At 43.9% G+C, this 16,106-nt stretch overlaps 2 protein-coding genes and 1 pseudogene across 6 annotated transcripts in view; 2 read left to right on the top strand and 1 right to left on the bottom strand.

Moving 5' to 3' along the window:
* Positions 1-16,106, top strand: part of LOC309345814 (interferon-inducible GTPase 5-like) — a 157,805-nt gene that overhangs the window by 16,348 nt on the left and 125,351 nt on the right. The gene's annotated exons all lie outside the window — the stretch shown is intronic.
* The window catches only part of LOC309345624 (uncharacterized protein), a 146,773-nt gene that overhangs the window by 43,758 nt on the left and 86,909 nt on the right, over positions 1-16,106 (bottom strand). The window lies entirely within an intron of this gene.
* LOC309345845 (interferon-inducible GTPase 5 pseudogene) overlaps positions 1-16,106 on the top strand; it is a 53,114-nt pseudogene that overhangs the window by 14,453 nt on the left and 22,555 nt on the right. The gene's annotated exons all lie outside the window — the stretch shown is intronic.

Raw genomic sequence — 16,106 nt, 5'->3', positions numbered from 1 at the left:
AAAACATATTTGTGTGAGGTGTGGATCTTTTTTGAACTCAAATTGTTCATCCCACAAGAGATGTGTCAAAGGAAGCATTTACACCCCACTAAAGATTCCTTTTTTGGCTAAAACTTTGGATAAGACACTTCATAAATAAATAAGCCAATGCACTGTGCATATCCCTAGTATATTCTAGCCAAGTCTGGCCCTGCCACTTTTACAAAAGTCACCAATAAAAAGAATATTTTTAGAAACGTCACCGGGTGTGTGTGTGAAAAAAGGAGTCAGGGGGTCGAAATAAGTGACGCAGAAAGAGCCCAGAAATATTCTTAAAGTGCAGTACTGGGGAAAATATCCACATCGGGTTCTTGTCAACTAAGTTTTACTCAGCGTAGACTCACTGAAATTAATAACCATGCCTAAGGTTCATTAATTTCAGTAGGTTTACTCTGAGTAAATATTAGTTGACGACAACCTATTATCAGCAACATTATCTTGTCCAGAAAGCTATATAAATATAATGAATAAATAAATCAGTGGGGTTTTGTTTGTTTGTCTGTCTGTTTGAATTGATATGGGGAGGCGATTTTGCAGCAGGACTAAGGTGCATGGAGAAGGGAAGTTTCATATTTCGTACCAGTCATGGAAGGACACAGAAAGCCCCGGGAGGGCGACTTGGGAAAGTCGTAGAAACATAGCACTGTAGAGTTGGAAGGGACCCTGAGGGTCATCTAGTCCAACCCCCTGCAATGCAGGAATATGCAGCTGGTCCATACAGGGATCAAACCTGCAACCTTGGCGTTATCAGCACCACGGTCTAACCCACTGAGCTATCCAAGCTCATCATGCAGCACCTACCCAGAACGAAGAGGAGCTCCAGCACCTTCTGCCCTGCCTTGAACCCTCGCCATGCAGTTTCTCTAATCAGAAGAAGCTCAAAGATACCATTTTTGCACGTCAGCAAGTTGCACAGCTGTGTTCCTGCTACTTTCTTTCAGGAATAATACCCATCAAAGGGGGGGTGGCTTTGCAGAGGAATATATTGAATTAACACGCGAAAGGGAGACCGGTCACATTGACTTCAGGGCAGTTACTTAAAACTCTAAAAGTAGGACTAGCTACTTGTGGCATGCTATTTATTCCCTTTGCCGCGGGGAAAAGGGGCAGCCTTTTAGAACATCATTGCTGATAATAATATTATTGTTTACAATACGGTATGACCAGTCCTTTTTTTCTGGGGGTGGGACGCAGGGGTACACATACCCCTAAACAGTTTGTTGTTACCAGGTCTGATGGCGGCTTCCTTTCCTTTCCCAGAAAGGAATCAGGAAGATGTTAGTGCACACAACCTCATGCCAATGTGGAAGTTACTGTGAGCTGTGTAATATGAGGCAATGCATGTTCTTTGCACTTCCAAGTGCAATTCCAAGCATTAGCTAACCCGCAGCAGTGAAACAAACAGCGGAATAAAGGCAAGGAGTGGAACGCTAACGAATCCCCCCCAAAGCCCCAGATGCAAACGCAGCCGACACAAACTTAAGTAAGGAGACGGTCCCCGAGCGCTTCACCCTTTCCGCGCCCGAATAAACCCCAAAGGCTAAATCAGCTGTCTGGCGCTGGGTGAGCCCAAACCCCCTTCGATATGCACTCTCCGCTGGACTATAGGCGACCCTACCCCGGCAAATTACCGCTAAACCAAAGGAAATTGGAGACCCCCACACCGAACCTGATCCGAAGGGCGCTGCCAAAATGCGAGCAGAGTCCACGGAAGCGCTCAAGCTGCGCTCCAGCAAGTCAGCTGTCGGGCGGCGCTCCGGAGAAAGGTGAATAATCCGAACGCCGGCAGCGCTTTAGTAGATGCTCATTGCGCTGCTCTGCGGCTTTAAAGAGAAGCTGGCGCCGAAGCTGCTCCCGTGGCCACTCGGCGAGCTCCTCCAAGGCTTAGAGGGAAGCTGCCGCCGAAGCTGCTACTGCGAACCTGAAAAATTAACCTAAAGAAGATGAACAGGAGAATAGAGCCTAATACCAACCTAATACAAACCTTCCAAAAACGCGGGGGCTAGGCGGCGAAAAGAGGGCGAGCCCCTTCTGCGCCGGCCCTAAATAGGGCAGGCCACGCCCCCCAGCCTGCCGGGAAGCCGCGGCCGAGATTCCCCTGTTCTCACGTGGGAGTGGGCTGAAGCCCGCAACCCCACCTCCTGGGCAGGCCGGAGGTGGCTTTCTTTGCACTTCTGACCATTTACTGTATTTATTTTCCCTGATCTGAAGTATAAAATGGTGGTTTTGAATGGTCAAATGAGAGTACCCCTAAACATTTTTTAGGAAAAAACCTCTGGATATAATACGATATGATAAATATAATATCACAATAGCTATAGTATAATTAACATAATAACAATAAAAAGGAAAAAAAGGCTAAAAAAAAACCAACCAACCAGCAACAACAATTGTTTCTGCCACCCCCACCAAGCAAGAACCTCAGAATCTCCTTTAACGCAAACAAGCTGAAAAAGAAACGGAAATCATTCTAGACCCAGGAGAAAAGGGGCCTGGGTAAAAGGCGGATCTACACGGATCCTCATGGATCCTCCACTTTTTAAAAAATAACTCCAACAAATGCGGTGTCAAAACACACCTAGAAGGCACGCCTACAAACTGGACTATAAAAAACGTGGATCCAACACTTTGCCGCGCTGCAGCACCACAAAAACATGGATCTGAGGCACGGATCCTCATGAATTCATATGATTTTTATATTGAAACAAAATAAAAACACCATGATACTGTAGACCACATCTTAGTCTGTAGGCAGAACCAAAAAAATCACACATCCACTGTTTCGTGGTGCCGCAATGCCGCAAAAACATGGTTAAAAAACACGGATCCTCATGAATCCTCATGATTTTTGCACTAGATCAGCCCAAACTCACCGTCAAATTACACATCATGGCCAGGGGCACAGCCTGCACCACAAAAATCACGGATCCACGGCTTCCTGGCCACACCGTGGCCCAAAAACGTTTTTGAGCTATTTTTAAGGCGATTCACCCCCAAAAAATCAACACTTCTGACATTTCACAAACATTTTTACCAATTTTCAAGAATTCTGCTTGGACACTACTTCCAATGGACGAATCCCAGACATATGGCAGCCCTATTGTAACAACGCTTAATCAGTAGCCTGCATGGACAATTTTTGTCCACTTTAGAGGTTTCTTATCTCCTACCTGTCAACGTTAAAGTGACGGATGTCTCCCCCTCCGACATGCAGCAAATTTACAGCAGCAAAACATAAAGAATGGAGAAAAGAAGAGAAGAGTTCTATTGCTGATACGCCTAAGTAAATTGTGGTGCAGAATTAATGTCTGAAGGATAATTTAGCAAAGGTGAATCTTAAAATTACAGCCCTGGATCAAAAAGTTACTGATCTTAATGAGGAGATATCAAAATCTGAAGCAGGTCAAATTAAACAAGATGTAACACAGATATCGTCTTGGGTGGGATCCTGCGAGACATGCTTATCCATGCAAAAATATACTATATAGTTTTGTAGCCTTTAGTATATTTTATGGTTATTTTGTTATTGCTGCTTTTAAAAAGGTTTTAATGAATTCTCCACCTCCTTTGATTGCTATTCTTTCCTTTTCCCTTATTTACTTAATCTCAATGAAGTAATAAATATTAAAATTATAAGAAATGTTTTTTTCTGAATCCTCCCTACTGCAATTATTTCCCCAACTGTTCTATTTTTTGTTTTAAAAAATCATTTAATCAAGGCGTAGGAAAGCTATAGCCAGCAGTCCAAATTTAGGTGTCCTAACCTGAACTACAAGCCTGTTTTCTCTCAGCCTCCTTGTTGTAATGATGAATCTTTTCTTTACTTCACCAGCTGGGTGGGTGGGTAGGGGAAGCCTGAGGCTTTGGGGAGGGTTTTTTCTCTGGAAGTAAGCATACACATACCCACAAATTTCCTTGTATTTTAGGATGCTATGAAACAGAGAAAGACTGGTTCATCTTCAACATAGTTGGAGGAGAGGGAGTTTTGGGTATCCTCCTGCCACAAATAACTCCAGATAGGTGCTTCTTATTTTTTCTTTGTTATTGTTTTGTTTTTGAGGGATATGTGCTTTTTATTTTCAATTTTTTTGTTTCTTGGTTTTTGAGAAAACAAAGAAACCAGAGACAACAACATCAGAACAAACAAGACTTGAAATCAGGTCTCCGTCCATATCAGAGCTTGGAACTAGTTCAAGTTCAACATGTCTGTAAAAGAACGAATTCCCATTCATGTTCATCCCTTTATGAAATAAACCAGTTCTCTTTATGTTCAGTTCACTTCAAGTTCACCCAAAGTATCCTTGGCAAAAAAATTTTTTGTAGAAATACTCTAAAGCATTTAGAAAGTGACAATGAACTTGAAGATGAGCCAGAAATCATTCTTCATTTTGCCCCAACATCAACTTAATTCATGTTCAGTTTACCCAGCAATTATGGGAACTACTTCCACGTGTAGTTCAGATGTTTTTCAAACTTATTCAGTGCACATTGAACTTGTTCTTTCCAAGCACTACCCAATTGTTTTTGAGATTGTTATAGTGATTTTACCAGCTGCGCATTTGTGGAATGAGTTTAGCCCTCCTCAGAATGCAACTTTTCTGTAAAGCCTTACAGCCTGAAAGCCTTGGAGGTTGAAATGTTCCCCCACTGGCTGCAAACACAAATAAACATACAAAGTAATATAGTGTTTATTGACAAATAGCGAAACACTGTCACAGTCTGGGTTACAGGCAGTCGGAGTCCTGGCTCGGTACGTCAGGACAGGGGTAGAGGACGGGAAGCAGGAATCAGCAGTCCAGGGTCAGCAGTCCAGGGGTCAGGAAGCCAAGAGCCCATGAATCAGGAAACCAGGAGCAGGGAAGCCAAGAGTCCGGGGGTCAGGGAACCAGGAGTCAGGAAACTGAAGCACAGCTAGGTGGGTAGTGTATTGCTGTGGCAAAGAGCCAGAGGGAACTGATGGTCTTATATACCCCTCCTGACCCCTGCCACCAGGTGCTACGAGTCTTCTGTCAAGCCTCCCCTGTGCAGCAGCCCCTTGCCCTTCCAGGCCAAACTCAATAAGGCCCCAATCCTGCAAAGCCCTACCAGTCACAGGGCCAGGCTCCTGCACGCACTCATGACAAACACATTCCAACTCACTAGGTGTGACCAAGTATCTGTGCATTAATTACTCTGTACTCTCTCTGTTTATATCTGTGTTTTGGGTTCCACACAACTCTAACCAAATAAAGCTCTGTGTCCCCATTCATTTTAATGAGGAATCAAATAATCCCCTTTTGGCCAAAGTGGGTGAAATTTGCAGGCATAGGAGACCCTACAAATTGGATTAAGCCTACCTAAATCCAGGGGCTCTTTGTGGAGGAAGTTAAGTGGGTTTACTTTTGTTGTAAATAAAAATATGCCCTTTTCCCTTATGGGGTATCCAAGAGCCCATATAGAGTCCTTACATAGGTTCCCTATTGGTAGGAGAAAATAACAGAGGCCAACCAGAGATATTGAGAAGCAAAGCAGCTAGTAAGCTTGATCTTTATTGATCTGTTGCAACAGGGTACTCCCCTCACACGCAGGAGAGGAAGAGCACACCCCAAAAATGCTGTGCAATGGCTTATAAAGACTTTTGAAATTCCCATCCTCTAGATCAAGACCACCCCCAGAAACATTATGCATTCATCACAGAAGGGGTGTAACCTAAGACCACCCCCCAGATACATCCCACCTACATCACAGAAATTTAAATGTTGTTTTTCTCCTGTCACAGTTTATCTCCTGTCTGGCAAGTTACTTGATTGGATTGGCTGGGGAGCCTGGCCATTCTTTTGTAGTGGTAAAATACTTATTTCCTGGGCCAGGTCACAGGCTCACACCTTATTCATATCTTTGAGACAGGATTTGTGAGGAAAGAGACAATGGGGAGGCTTTTCCAGTTTAACCTTGCAGAGAAAGGATTTGGTCAGTTTAGGAATCAAAATGGTTCCAGGTTGGTCTTCCTGTGTTGATCTATGTATGTGCAGTTATGAACATTACTATATATCTAAGACCATAAAATTCCTATCACACTTTCCTCCATGCCTATATGATATTTTCATGGGTGGGTCTGAGCACAAGCTTCTCAGACTCTGCCCAACACCATCTGATTTACAACACTGCTTTGGCTTTCTGAACAGCTGAGAGCGAAGTGCAAGGGACTTATGTTCCATGTTGAAGCTTCTGTGGCGCTGAGAACAAAACTTCATGAGGAGAATTACGGCAACTGAGAAAGAGACTTGGGACAATATGGCAGCAGGGGCTCTAGAGCTAAGTGTTGCTAGAAAAATTTCAGTTTATTTAAGAACATGTTTCACTTGGGCTGTGCATCAGATCCAGCCCAATCCAATTAATGAATTGGACTGGGCCAATTTGTATCAACATAGGATTGGGTCAGATTATGTTGAAGCAATTCCAGATCACACCAGATCAGGCCAGCCAACCCAGCTCACTCACTATTTCATCTTTAAAAACAATTTATATACTTGTAATCACAACAACATATGAACCTACCCAGACCATGAGATCATCTTCCGAGACCCTCCTTCATGTGCCTCCTCCTCAAGAGATTTGGAGCGCGGCAACACTAGAACGGGCCTCCTCTGCAGTGGCTGCCCGTCTGTGGAATGTTCTCCCCAGGGAAGTTTGCCTGGCGCCTTCATTATACACCTTTAGGCGCCAGGCAAAAACATTCCTTTTCAACCAGGTTTTTGGCTGGTCCGATTTACATCCTATGCCCTTTTAAAATGTTTTTTTTTGGGGGGGGTATTGTTCTGTTGCTTTATTTTTATTTGGTATCTTGTGGTTTTATATCTTGATTTTATTCTGTGAAATGCCCTGAGACCCCCGAGTATAGGGCGGTGTATAAATTAAATCAACAACAACACCAAACACCATCCAAAATGACTCAGAACAACAACAATGACTGCATTTTATTATTTGTACCCTGCCCATTTGACTGGGTTGCGCCAGCCAGCCTGGGCACCTTCCAACATATATGAAACAGCCCCTAGGAGTTGGCTGCCATGCAAGGGAGTCTCTCAAATATGAATCTACTGGAGCAGTGAAAGAAGGCAGCTCAAGTATACAGCCGGACGAGATAGAAGGAAACATGGTGTCTACCGCACTAATGAGCTCACAGAAACAAGCTCTGGAAATTTGGGGTTGCCATGCTGAGAGCAGAGTTAGATGCTCAGTTACATTCGTAAAAGCAAGCAATGCAAAACAGTGGGAGAGAACTAATGTCTCTGCAGTGGCTTCTTGCTGAATAGGAGGAGCTGCTTGTATCCCCCCTCCCCTAGGGAGAAAATGCTGGGGGGGCACACCTCAGGGTCTCATAGGGTTTACACTTGCCCAGCATGCTTCAGAGCAGGCCCCTCCCCCTGTGACAGCCTCTGATAACCACTTTAACCACAGAGTTATGAGTCTACATGTGTTTCCCCTGCAAATATCATATTTGAGGGGCGCCCCCTCCCAAAAAAGTTGATGGGTATTGCCCTTGTCCTTGTGAGAAAGTAGCAGGAACACAACTCCTGCCGGGCTTGGAGAGGGAGCCAAGTAGCAGAGGTAACAGGACTGTGTGCTGGGGGGCCAACTTAAAATATGGCGGGAGGCAGGTAAGCCCTGCTTCACCTCATAGATCACAAGATGTGGCACGCACACCCCATTTGAGTGGCAATGCCCATCACCTTGTGGGGAGCAGCCCCTCTCCAATATTTCCATATCTCGGCCTCTGGGAGCTGGTCCTATAACTGTGCGCAAGTCATTCTCATGCTCCCCAGCTCCTATCCCTCTTTCACCCAACGCGGCCAGCTGTGTACGCAAAAATGGTGCCCAGGCACTTCTGATTAAAGAGGCTGCTGAATCACTTTTGAGAATTATACTTCTGTGAAGGGAATAGGGGCCTCCTAACAACTCTCAGCACCTTTAACTAACTACCTAGAATTCTTTGGGGAAAGCCATAACTGTGGTATCCTAGGCATAGGGCTCCTGCTTTTGCCCCACACCACCCCATATGCTTCAGTTTTTCGGCCCTTTGGAGCCAGCCATGTGGGGATCACACTGCATCAAAACTCAGGAGAAATGGGATGATATGATACAAAGACTCCAAACAAATTTGTTCTTTGGACTGTTGGGGAAAACTTCGTTTGCATTTTCCTCCTCTGCTTTCAGGCTGGAGAAATTTCTGCTTCCTTTGCTCTCTGTCATGACCCAGCACAGTCCAAGAAATTATTTACAAGGAGGAGGAACTAGGCCGACCTCATTTAGGTCTCCTTTTCTCAGAAATCACCTGTTTGAGCAGAGCTGTGTGCCGGTCAAGCGTGGGGGAGAGGAAAACTTGGAAACAGGATGTACCGGTAATTTCTGCTCCAAGATAACAAACAAAAGGCTGCAGCTCCCTTCCCCTTCCTAAGATTAAGCAGGATAAATAAACAATCGGCAACAAAGTTGGAGGGCGGGGGTGGCGAAGAGCTCCAGCTCCCAAGGCTGCAGGAAGCTGGAGGACAAGCTGGGGGAAGGGAAGGTGAGTCTCTCTGCGTGAGGCTGTAGAAACCCTTGAAGGAACCTGTGCCTGGTGGCCCCCTGCATGATGTCCCCTAAGGCTGAAGGTGTCAGATAAGACACAGGCTTTGCTGTCAGTCTAGGATCCATCTGAGAGTTTGGTGCTCTTCCTGCCTGCCTGGTTTGCAAAGCCAGCTTCTCATGCGGGCTCTATAGCTGCTCTGCTCCCGAATGCTGCAAACCTGGAAGTAAGTGTTACAGCTTCTGAAAGTTTTTCAGAAGCCAAATGTCTGACACGGCTTCTGCTAGAGTGCAGGAAGCTCCTGCAGCCAATCGGAAGCCGTGCCTTGATTTCAAACGGTTTCGGGAGTCGAACTGACTTCCAGAATGGATTAAGTTTGAGAACCAAGGTTCCACTGCAGTGCTTTCTTCTGGGAGTATGCATACACCTAAACATTTTCTGAATCTTTGTACTTTTGTCCATTTACTGTATTTATTTTCCCCCATTTGAACTATAAAATGGTGATTTTCTTGAGTCAAAATGAGAGTACCCCTAAACCTTTTTAAAGGGGAAAAAAGCACTGTTCCACTGTATATTTGATTGTGCTCCTTTCAAACATACGTTCACTGCTGAATACACTGCTGAATAGTAGGAACGGTTGAAATATGGGAAAGTGAGCAAAGAAAGTAACAGAATTAATTAGGGGGGAGCTCCTTTGAGAGCTGAAAGGCAGCATATAAATACTTTTACAATCAGCAAATTAAAATTGATTACCATTGGCTCTTTGGAAAAACAGCGACTCCCTTACAGTGACAAGTTGGACAGCTGTTTGAGACGATTGCTTTCTCTTCCATCTAGAAAAACTTATCTGGTACATGGCACACTTTGAAATATTTTTTTTTACAGTGAAAGCAGGCTTCGCTTCCCTCTGCCTTCCGAACTATGAATAACAGCCAACAAGGAAGTGAGGCAGAGTGGTTTTGTAGCACCCTGCTTGTGGTTAACGCTTAGCTGGAATGAAATATTCAACGCAGCAATAGAGAAATTAAAATAGTAATTTATTTGTCAGACAAATAAATAAGAGGCACAGTGGTACATGGTTACCAAGCTCTGGCCTGGCCTCCTGCCATTCTGGCCAGCACTTATATTCCCTTAATCCAGCCCCCTTTGCTCCTCCTGTGGCTGCCTCTGTCCAATCAGCCTGGTTGAAATTCCTATTGGCTGTTTGGTAGAACCAATCACAAAAGATACACCCACAAAAGATACACCCACTTCCTTGCCCTTATAAGGGAGACAAAGAGCTATATATATGACATATAAGTAATAATATATCTTACATGGAATCTTAATTACCAGCTCACCTCTTGCCCTCCTTGCCCTATTGCCTTCTAAAACAAATGGTTAATCTTACATTTTTATGTTCAACAGATGTCAAGGATCTTGAGTTTCACATCAACATTGAAAGATTTCCTTCATTTAAGGTTTCTAAACAAATGCCTGACAACTATATATCAAGACTGCTTGGATGGCGTCTTCTGTCTGGCAGGGGGGCTAGGCTCATTTGCCCCTCTGGTCTCCTATTGCAATATGACTCTATGAAATAAGAATCTAGCATTTCTTAAATCCTTTGCATAATTACATTTAAGCCAATATATTTAAGCTAATATATTTCATACATTTATCATAGGTAGCCTCTTAAAAGAATAAAGCTTTTCAAAGTAAAAAGGAAGAAACTCAGTAAAACACAGCTTTTAAAAGAAGCCTCTTCAGTTTACACTTCCCCCTTTCACTCTCCTTTCCAGCCAGCTGCTTTCCCAACATTTATTGCCTTTTAACTCTCTCAGTTTAAGAAAGAATGGCTTTAGAAAAAGACTTTTCAAAAATGTTCTCTTTTCTTCTAGCTAAATGTTTTTCCCCATTTGCTCCTGGCCTTTGAAAATACAACTCAAGGTTTAAGAGAGGCCCCATGGTATCATGTTACTATTTGCCCATTCCTAATGGTGTTTTCTCAGCCTGCAAGGGCAGTGTATGTAATTCCCCCTTTTTATGACTTTGAGAATTGTTTTTCTACTATAAATCAATGGGGCCCCCTTTTCTTAGGAGAATGGCCAAGGTTTTCTCTGCCTGGCATGAAACATTTGAAAATCTTTAAGCTTATTTTAAAATGCAAGCCCTGATTAAACATATAGAAGCTTTGATAAAAATGCAGGCTTATGATTAGATGCCTCATTCCCCCCTTTCAAGCTCAAGGACCTTCATCCCAAGTGTCCTTGATAGCTTGACCTTCATCATATTCCTGAGGTAAAGCTCTGTATAGGGCCATGATATGAGGTAGAGTTTCATTTGAAACCATCTTGCTAATTGTACTTCTAAAACATGAAATGATACATGGCATCATACATAAAACCAATACTACTACTGTCAAGAAAAACAAGCAAGACAATAGTATCCCTTTGAGTCCTGTGACATTAGGTAACCAATTGGTGAGCCATCCCATATCCCATCCTTCCCATGTTTGTACTGGGACATGTGCTATATTCTCCATCTTTGTGGCCAACACACGGATTGCCTCACCATTATCAGAAATGTTAAAGCAACAGGCATTCCCTGTCAAGTTCAAGACTCCACATAGGCCTCCTTGCCTGGCAAGTACATAATCCATTCCCATTTTCAGCTGCAAAATGGCGGCTCTACTTTCATCCAACTGTTGTGCAATAAGTCTCAAACTCTGGGCCGTTGCATTGGTTACAAGTTCCACTACTGCTTGCAATCGAATTATTCTGTTTAGATTATAAATAGGATCCCGTGCCCCTTGTATGAGCTCACCAGGATTCCAGGAGGCAGGATCATAATAGGCTATAATGCGCTCTGGTGGCCAATCATCAGTACCGCTCCAACTTTGGGTACTTCCTCCTGCTATATGAGAAATATCAGCATTCCTTCGTGTACGCTTGGCCGAACTAGTGGGCATAATCCACATTGGTGGTAATACCCAACCCAAAAAACAAGTCCCACTCCATTTGGAAGGGAGTTTCATGTATGCCCATTCTCCACATATCCACCACAACCATCGGGTCTGAGGTTTTTGGTACGTGGAGTACAGAAGGCGAAATACCAAAAGGGGTAGAGAGTTCACAGTGCAGTATGTTAGATTGCCTTTTTCTGTCACAGTTATGTTCCACACCACTTTCCATGCGTGAATAAAAGGAGGTGCACAGGGCAAGGTATTCCGAGTTCGATAGGTAGTACCGTGTGCCCAGGTATGACTATTCTTAATATAATCCCAAGTATAGTGACAATGAGAAGAGCCTATCATGGGAGAATCAGCTGCATCTGATGATTTATGTACACAGAATTCCCCTTGTACAGGTATAACTCGTAATGGTTTAGTTGAGTTCCATCCGGGGAAATTCTGTATTTCAGTTTGGTGTGGCATTTCGCTTACCATACCAATGGCATCTAATGGTATCGGTAATAAGGGCATACCTCCCTCTGAATCATCTGGCCCAAGAGAGCAAACAAGGCAATTGGTCCTATTTGCAACATTAGCTACCATTTCAGCTAAACCTACCCACATATTGTGGTCATGGCTGAATCCATATTTAGCCAATTTGGTCAGATTCAAGGACCCTTCCCCTTCCCAAGGGATCAGGATTAATAATAAAATCATGTTGATGTCTAGTATATGCATTCCTTCCACAAAAGATTACCTTATTGTGATAGCAAATAATTATTAGCCCCAATATAATTCCCCCAGTGACAGAAATGGGGAACCACCAAGACCAAAACATATATCCCGAGGATCCCCAATGAGTAATATCTCTGATAATTGTTCCACAAAGGGGGGGGCAGTCAATCAATTGTATTAGAGAATCTTTCCGTTCACAGTCGCTGGTTCAGACGCTCCTCAAGCTTCAGGCGTGCGCAGGTCAGCCAGCTTCCAGGTTGTGGCTGCAGCAGGCCGGTCGTCAAATGTTGCCCGTGACCTAGCCCGTTCCCGGTAGGGCTAGATACAGGGGTTTTTGGAGAGAGTTAGTTTTAAAGGATTAGAGGGGTCACCTTTGCACGTCCAACTGCCTTCAGACTTCTTCAAACGAGAGTGATGAATCCAGGGGGTCACCTCAGCTACCTTCACTGCTGTTGGAGTAGAGAGCAAGACGGTGTAAGGTCCACGCCACTTAGGTGCAAGTGGATCACGTTTCCACTCTTTCACCCATACGCTATCGCCAGCCTGGAACTGATGAATCGGCTCGGCAATGCTGCACGGCGTGCGCTCGAGGGCCCACCTGTTAAGAGAAACAAAAACACGGGAGAGAGATTGCACTTGTCCCTGTGTCACATGATCTCCTATTTGTTTAAGGTCAGCTGGAATATCCTGAACAAAGGAGGGCGGTCTCCCATACAGGAGCTCAAAAGGTGACAACTTAAGTCTTTTTGTGGGTGCACACCGAACACGAAACAGTGTTATGGGTAACACATCTACCCTTCTGAGACTTTAGACATATTAGTGGGCTTCTGGCATGCCCTGCGGATACCTTGCACAAGTGTCTGGCGGTAGGTGGTGAGTCTGGCCAGGTGAATTGCATTGTTTGGATCCCAATTAGGATCTTCCAAGGGAAAGTTGTCCTGGAGATGACGGTCAATATTATAAATATTTCCCACTCTGGTCTGCTCACGCAAATATATCTGTGCCTTTTCAATTATGTCTCTCCTTTCCTCAGTGGTGAACAGAGTATTTAGGAGCTGGCGACAATCTGTCCAAGTAGGGCTATGAGTATTTACTATTGAAGTCACCAAGTCCATCATAGCCTGAGGTTTTTCTGCAAAAGATGGGGTGTGTGTTTTCCAATTCATCAGATCTGTAGTTGTGAATGGAATATATTGCAGGGTCGAAGTTCGAGGTGGCCGTGGTCCGGGTTGCCCATTAACCAGCGCAGGCTCCTCAAGTGCATCAAATACTCTTCTAAGAGGGGCTACTACGTGACCTTTCTCTTCACTTTGCTCTAGGGGCCTCAAATCATAGGGGATGGTATCTGTCGCAAGGCGTTCTTTTAGCAGCTTTATACGCCTGGCTGTATTGCTTGCTGACCGAGCAAGGTCTCCCTGTAACTTCTGTAACATTTCTCTGGGACTTGGATGTACAGGGGTTTGGGGTGGGCAATCAGTTGTTCCACTAAAGGAGACTGTAGATGGAGGTCTATTAGGAGTCACAGGTGGAATAACCACTTCTGCTTGGGCTTTATTATAGGACTCCAATGCCTCCTGAAGATATTTATCATAATCTATCAAGGAATCAAGCTCTGTGACTCCACTCCCATTATTCATTCCAGTTTCTTGCCTTGGGGTTACAACTGGTGGAGTGTTTGGATTAAGCTCCCTTCGATGTGGAGCATAGGGTGGAGGTGGAAGCACCTCTTCCTCTGGCCCCTCAAAAATGGGTTTGAGTTTATTTGGCAAGATTCCTTTCCTAGCTTCAGCTTTTACAGCCAATAATTTGCATCGTTTGACTTTGCATTCCCTTATCCATGGAGGATTTTTATTTAATGTGCTCAGCCAGGAATCTATATATGGAAATTGTTCTGGGCACCCTCCAGTTTCTTTGGCGATATCAGTCCAAAGTTTGCTTACTAAATTTATATCAAAAGTTCCCTGAGATGGCCATCCAGTAATTTGTTTTGGCCATTCTAGTTCACATAACGTTCTCAAGCGCTCTGGCGTCATTTTGACTCCATATGCCCCTGAGAAGGCTTTCTTAAAATTATTTAACATACATTCAAGAGGTGTATTTTCCCCCTTTGAACCCCCAACTCCCATTGTATGGCCCTGTGAAGTATCCACTCAGTCACTCACAGACACGCTTTGTGGGTTTCCTTGCCTAGATGGAGTCGCCTCACTAGGAACCGAAGTACTGCCCACTCCACACTCAGGTCAGCTACAGATTGCTCTGTACTTTCTCACACATACAATGCGCTGGATACTTCACCACACTCTACCTCCCAATTTTTCCTTTTTCCTCCACCAGACCACCATCTGATGTACCCAACCACCTAGCGTACTCAGTTTCCCCTTACTGAGACGCAGAAGTTTGATCAAGACTTCTCTTCCTCCCAATTAATTGGAGGGCCAAAAATCCCTTTGTGCACTTACCCTTGGTTGGTTCCCTGTTTCCCCCGGTCCGTCGCCGCCAGTGAGCAGGGTATCAGACAGACGAGTCTTCTGCGTTCCCCCTGGAAAAATTTACCAGTGCGCGCTTTGGGTAAGCAGTTGTCCTCTCTCTTGTACCCTGCCCAGTAGGGCGAAGGGGCTGCGTTCCAGCAGACCACTTATCCGAGTCACAGGGCACCATAAAATGTAGCACCCTGCTTGTGGTTAACGCTTAGCTGGAATGAAATATTCAACGCAGCAATAGAGAAATTAAAATAGTAATTTATTTGTCAGACAAATAAATAAGAGGCACAGTGGTACATGGTTACCAAGCTCTGGCCTGGCCTCCTGCCATTCTGGCCAGCACTTATATTCCCTTAATCCAGCCCCCTTTGCTCCTCCTGTGGCTGCCTCTGTCCAATCAGCCTGGTTGAAATTCCTATTGGCTGTTTGGTAGAACCAATCACAAAAGATACACCCACAAAAGATACACCCACTTCCTTGCCCTTATAAGGGAGACAAAGAGCTATATATATGACATATAAGTAATAATATATCTTACATGGAATCTTAATTACCAGCTCACCTCTTGCCCTCCTTGCCCTATTGCCTTCTAAAACAAATGGTTAATCTTACATTTTTATGTTCAACAGATGTCAAGGATCTTGAGTTTCACATCAACATTGAAAGATTTCCTTCATTTAAGGTTTCTAAACAAATGCCTGACAACTATATATCAAGACTGCTTGGATGGCGTCTTCTGTCTGGCAGGGGGGCTAGGCTCATTTGCCCCTCTGGTCTCCTATTGCAATATGACTCTATGAAATAAGAATCTAGCATTTCTTAAATCCTTTGCATAATTACATTTAAGCCAATATATTTAAGCTAATATATTTCATACATTTATCATAGGTAGCCTCTTAAAAGAATAAAGCTTTTCAAAGTAAAAAGGAAGAAACTCAGTAAAACACAGCTTTTAAAAGAAGCCTCTTCAGTTTACACTTCCCCCTTTCACTCTCCTTTCCAGCCAGCTGCTTTCCCAACATTTATTGCCTTTTAACTCTCTCAGTTTAAGAAAGAATGGCTTTAGAAAAAGACTTTTCAAAAATGTTCTCTTTTCTTCTAGCTAAATGTTTTTCCCCATTTGCTCCTGGCCTTTGAAAATACAACTCAAGGTTTAAGAGAGGCCCCATGGTATCATGTTACTATTTGCCCATTCCTAATGGTGTTTTCTCAGCCTGCAAGGGCAGTGTATGTAATTCCCCCTTTTTATGACTTTGAGAATTGTTTTTCTACTATAAATCAATGGGGCCCCCTTGTCTTAGGAGAATGGCCAAGGTTTTCTCTGCCTGGCATGAAACATTTGAAAATCTTTAAGCTTATTTTAAAATGCAAG

This window comes from Podarcis erhardii (assembly GCF_964252035.2).
Source record: "Podarcis erhardii genome assembly, chromosome: 7".
In the NCBI taxonomy this organism is placed as follows: domain Eukaryota; kingdom Metazoa; phylum Chordata; class Lepidosauria; order Squamata; family Lacertidae; genus Podarcis; species Podarcis erhardii.
The sequence above is the reverse complement of the archived record's forward strand: the minus strand, read 5'-3'. Positions and strand labels throughout refer to the sequence as shown.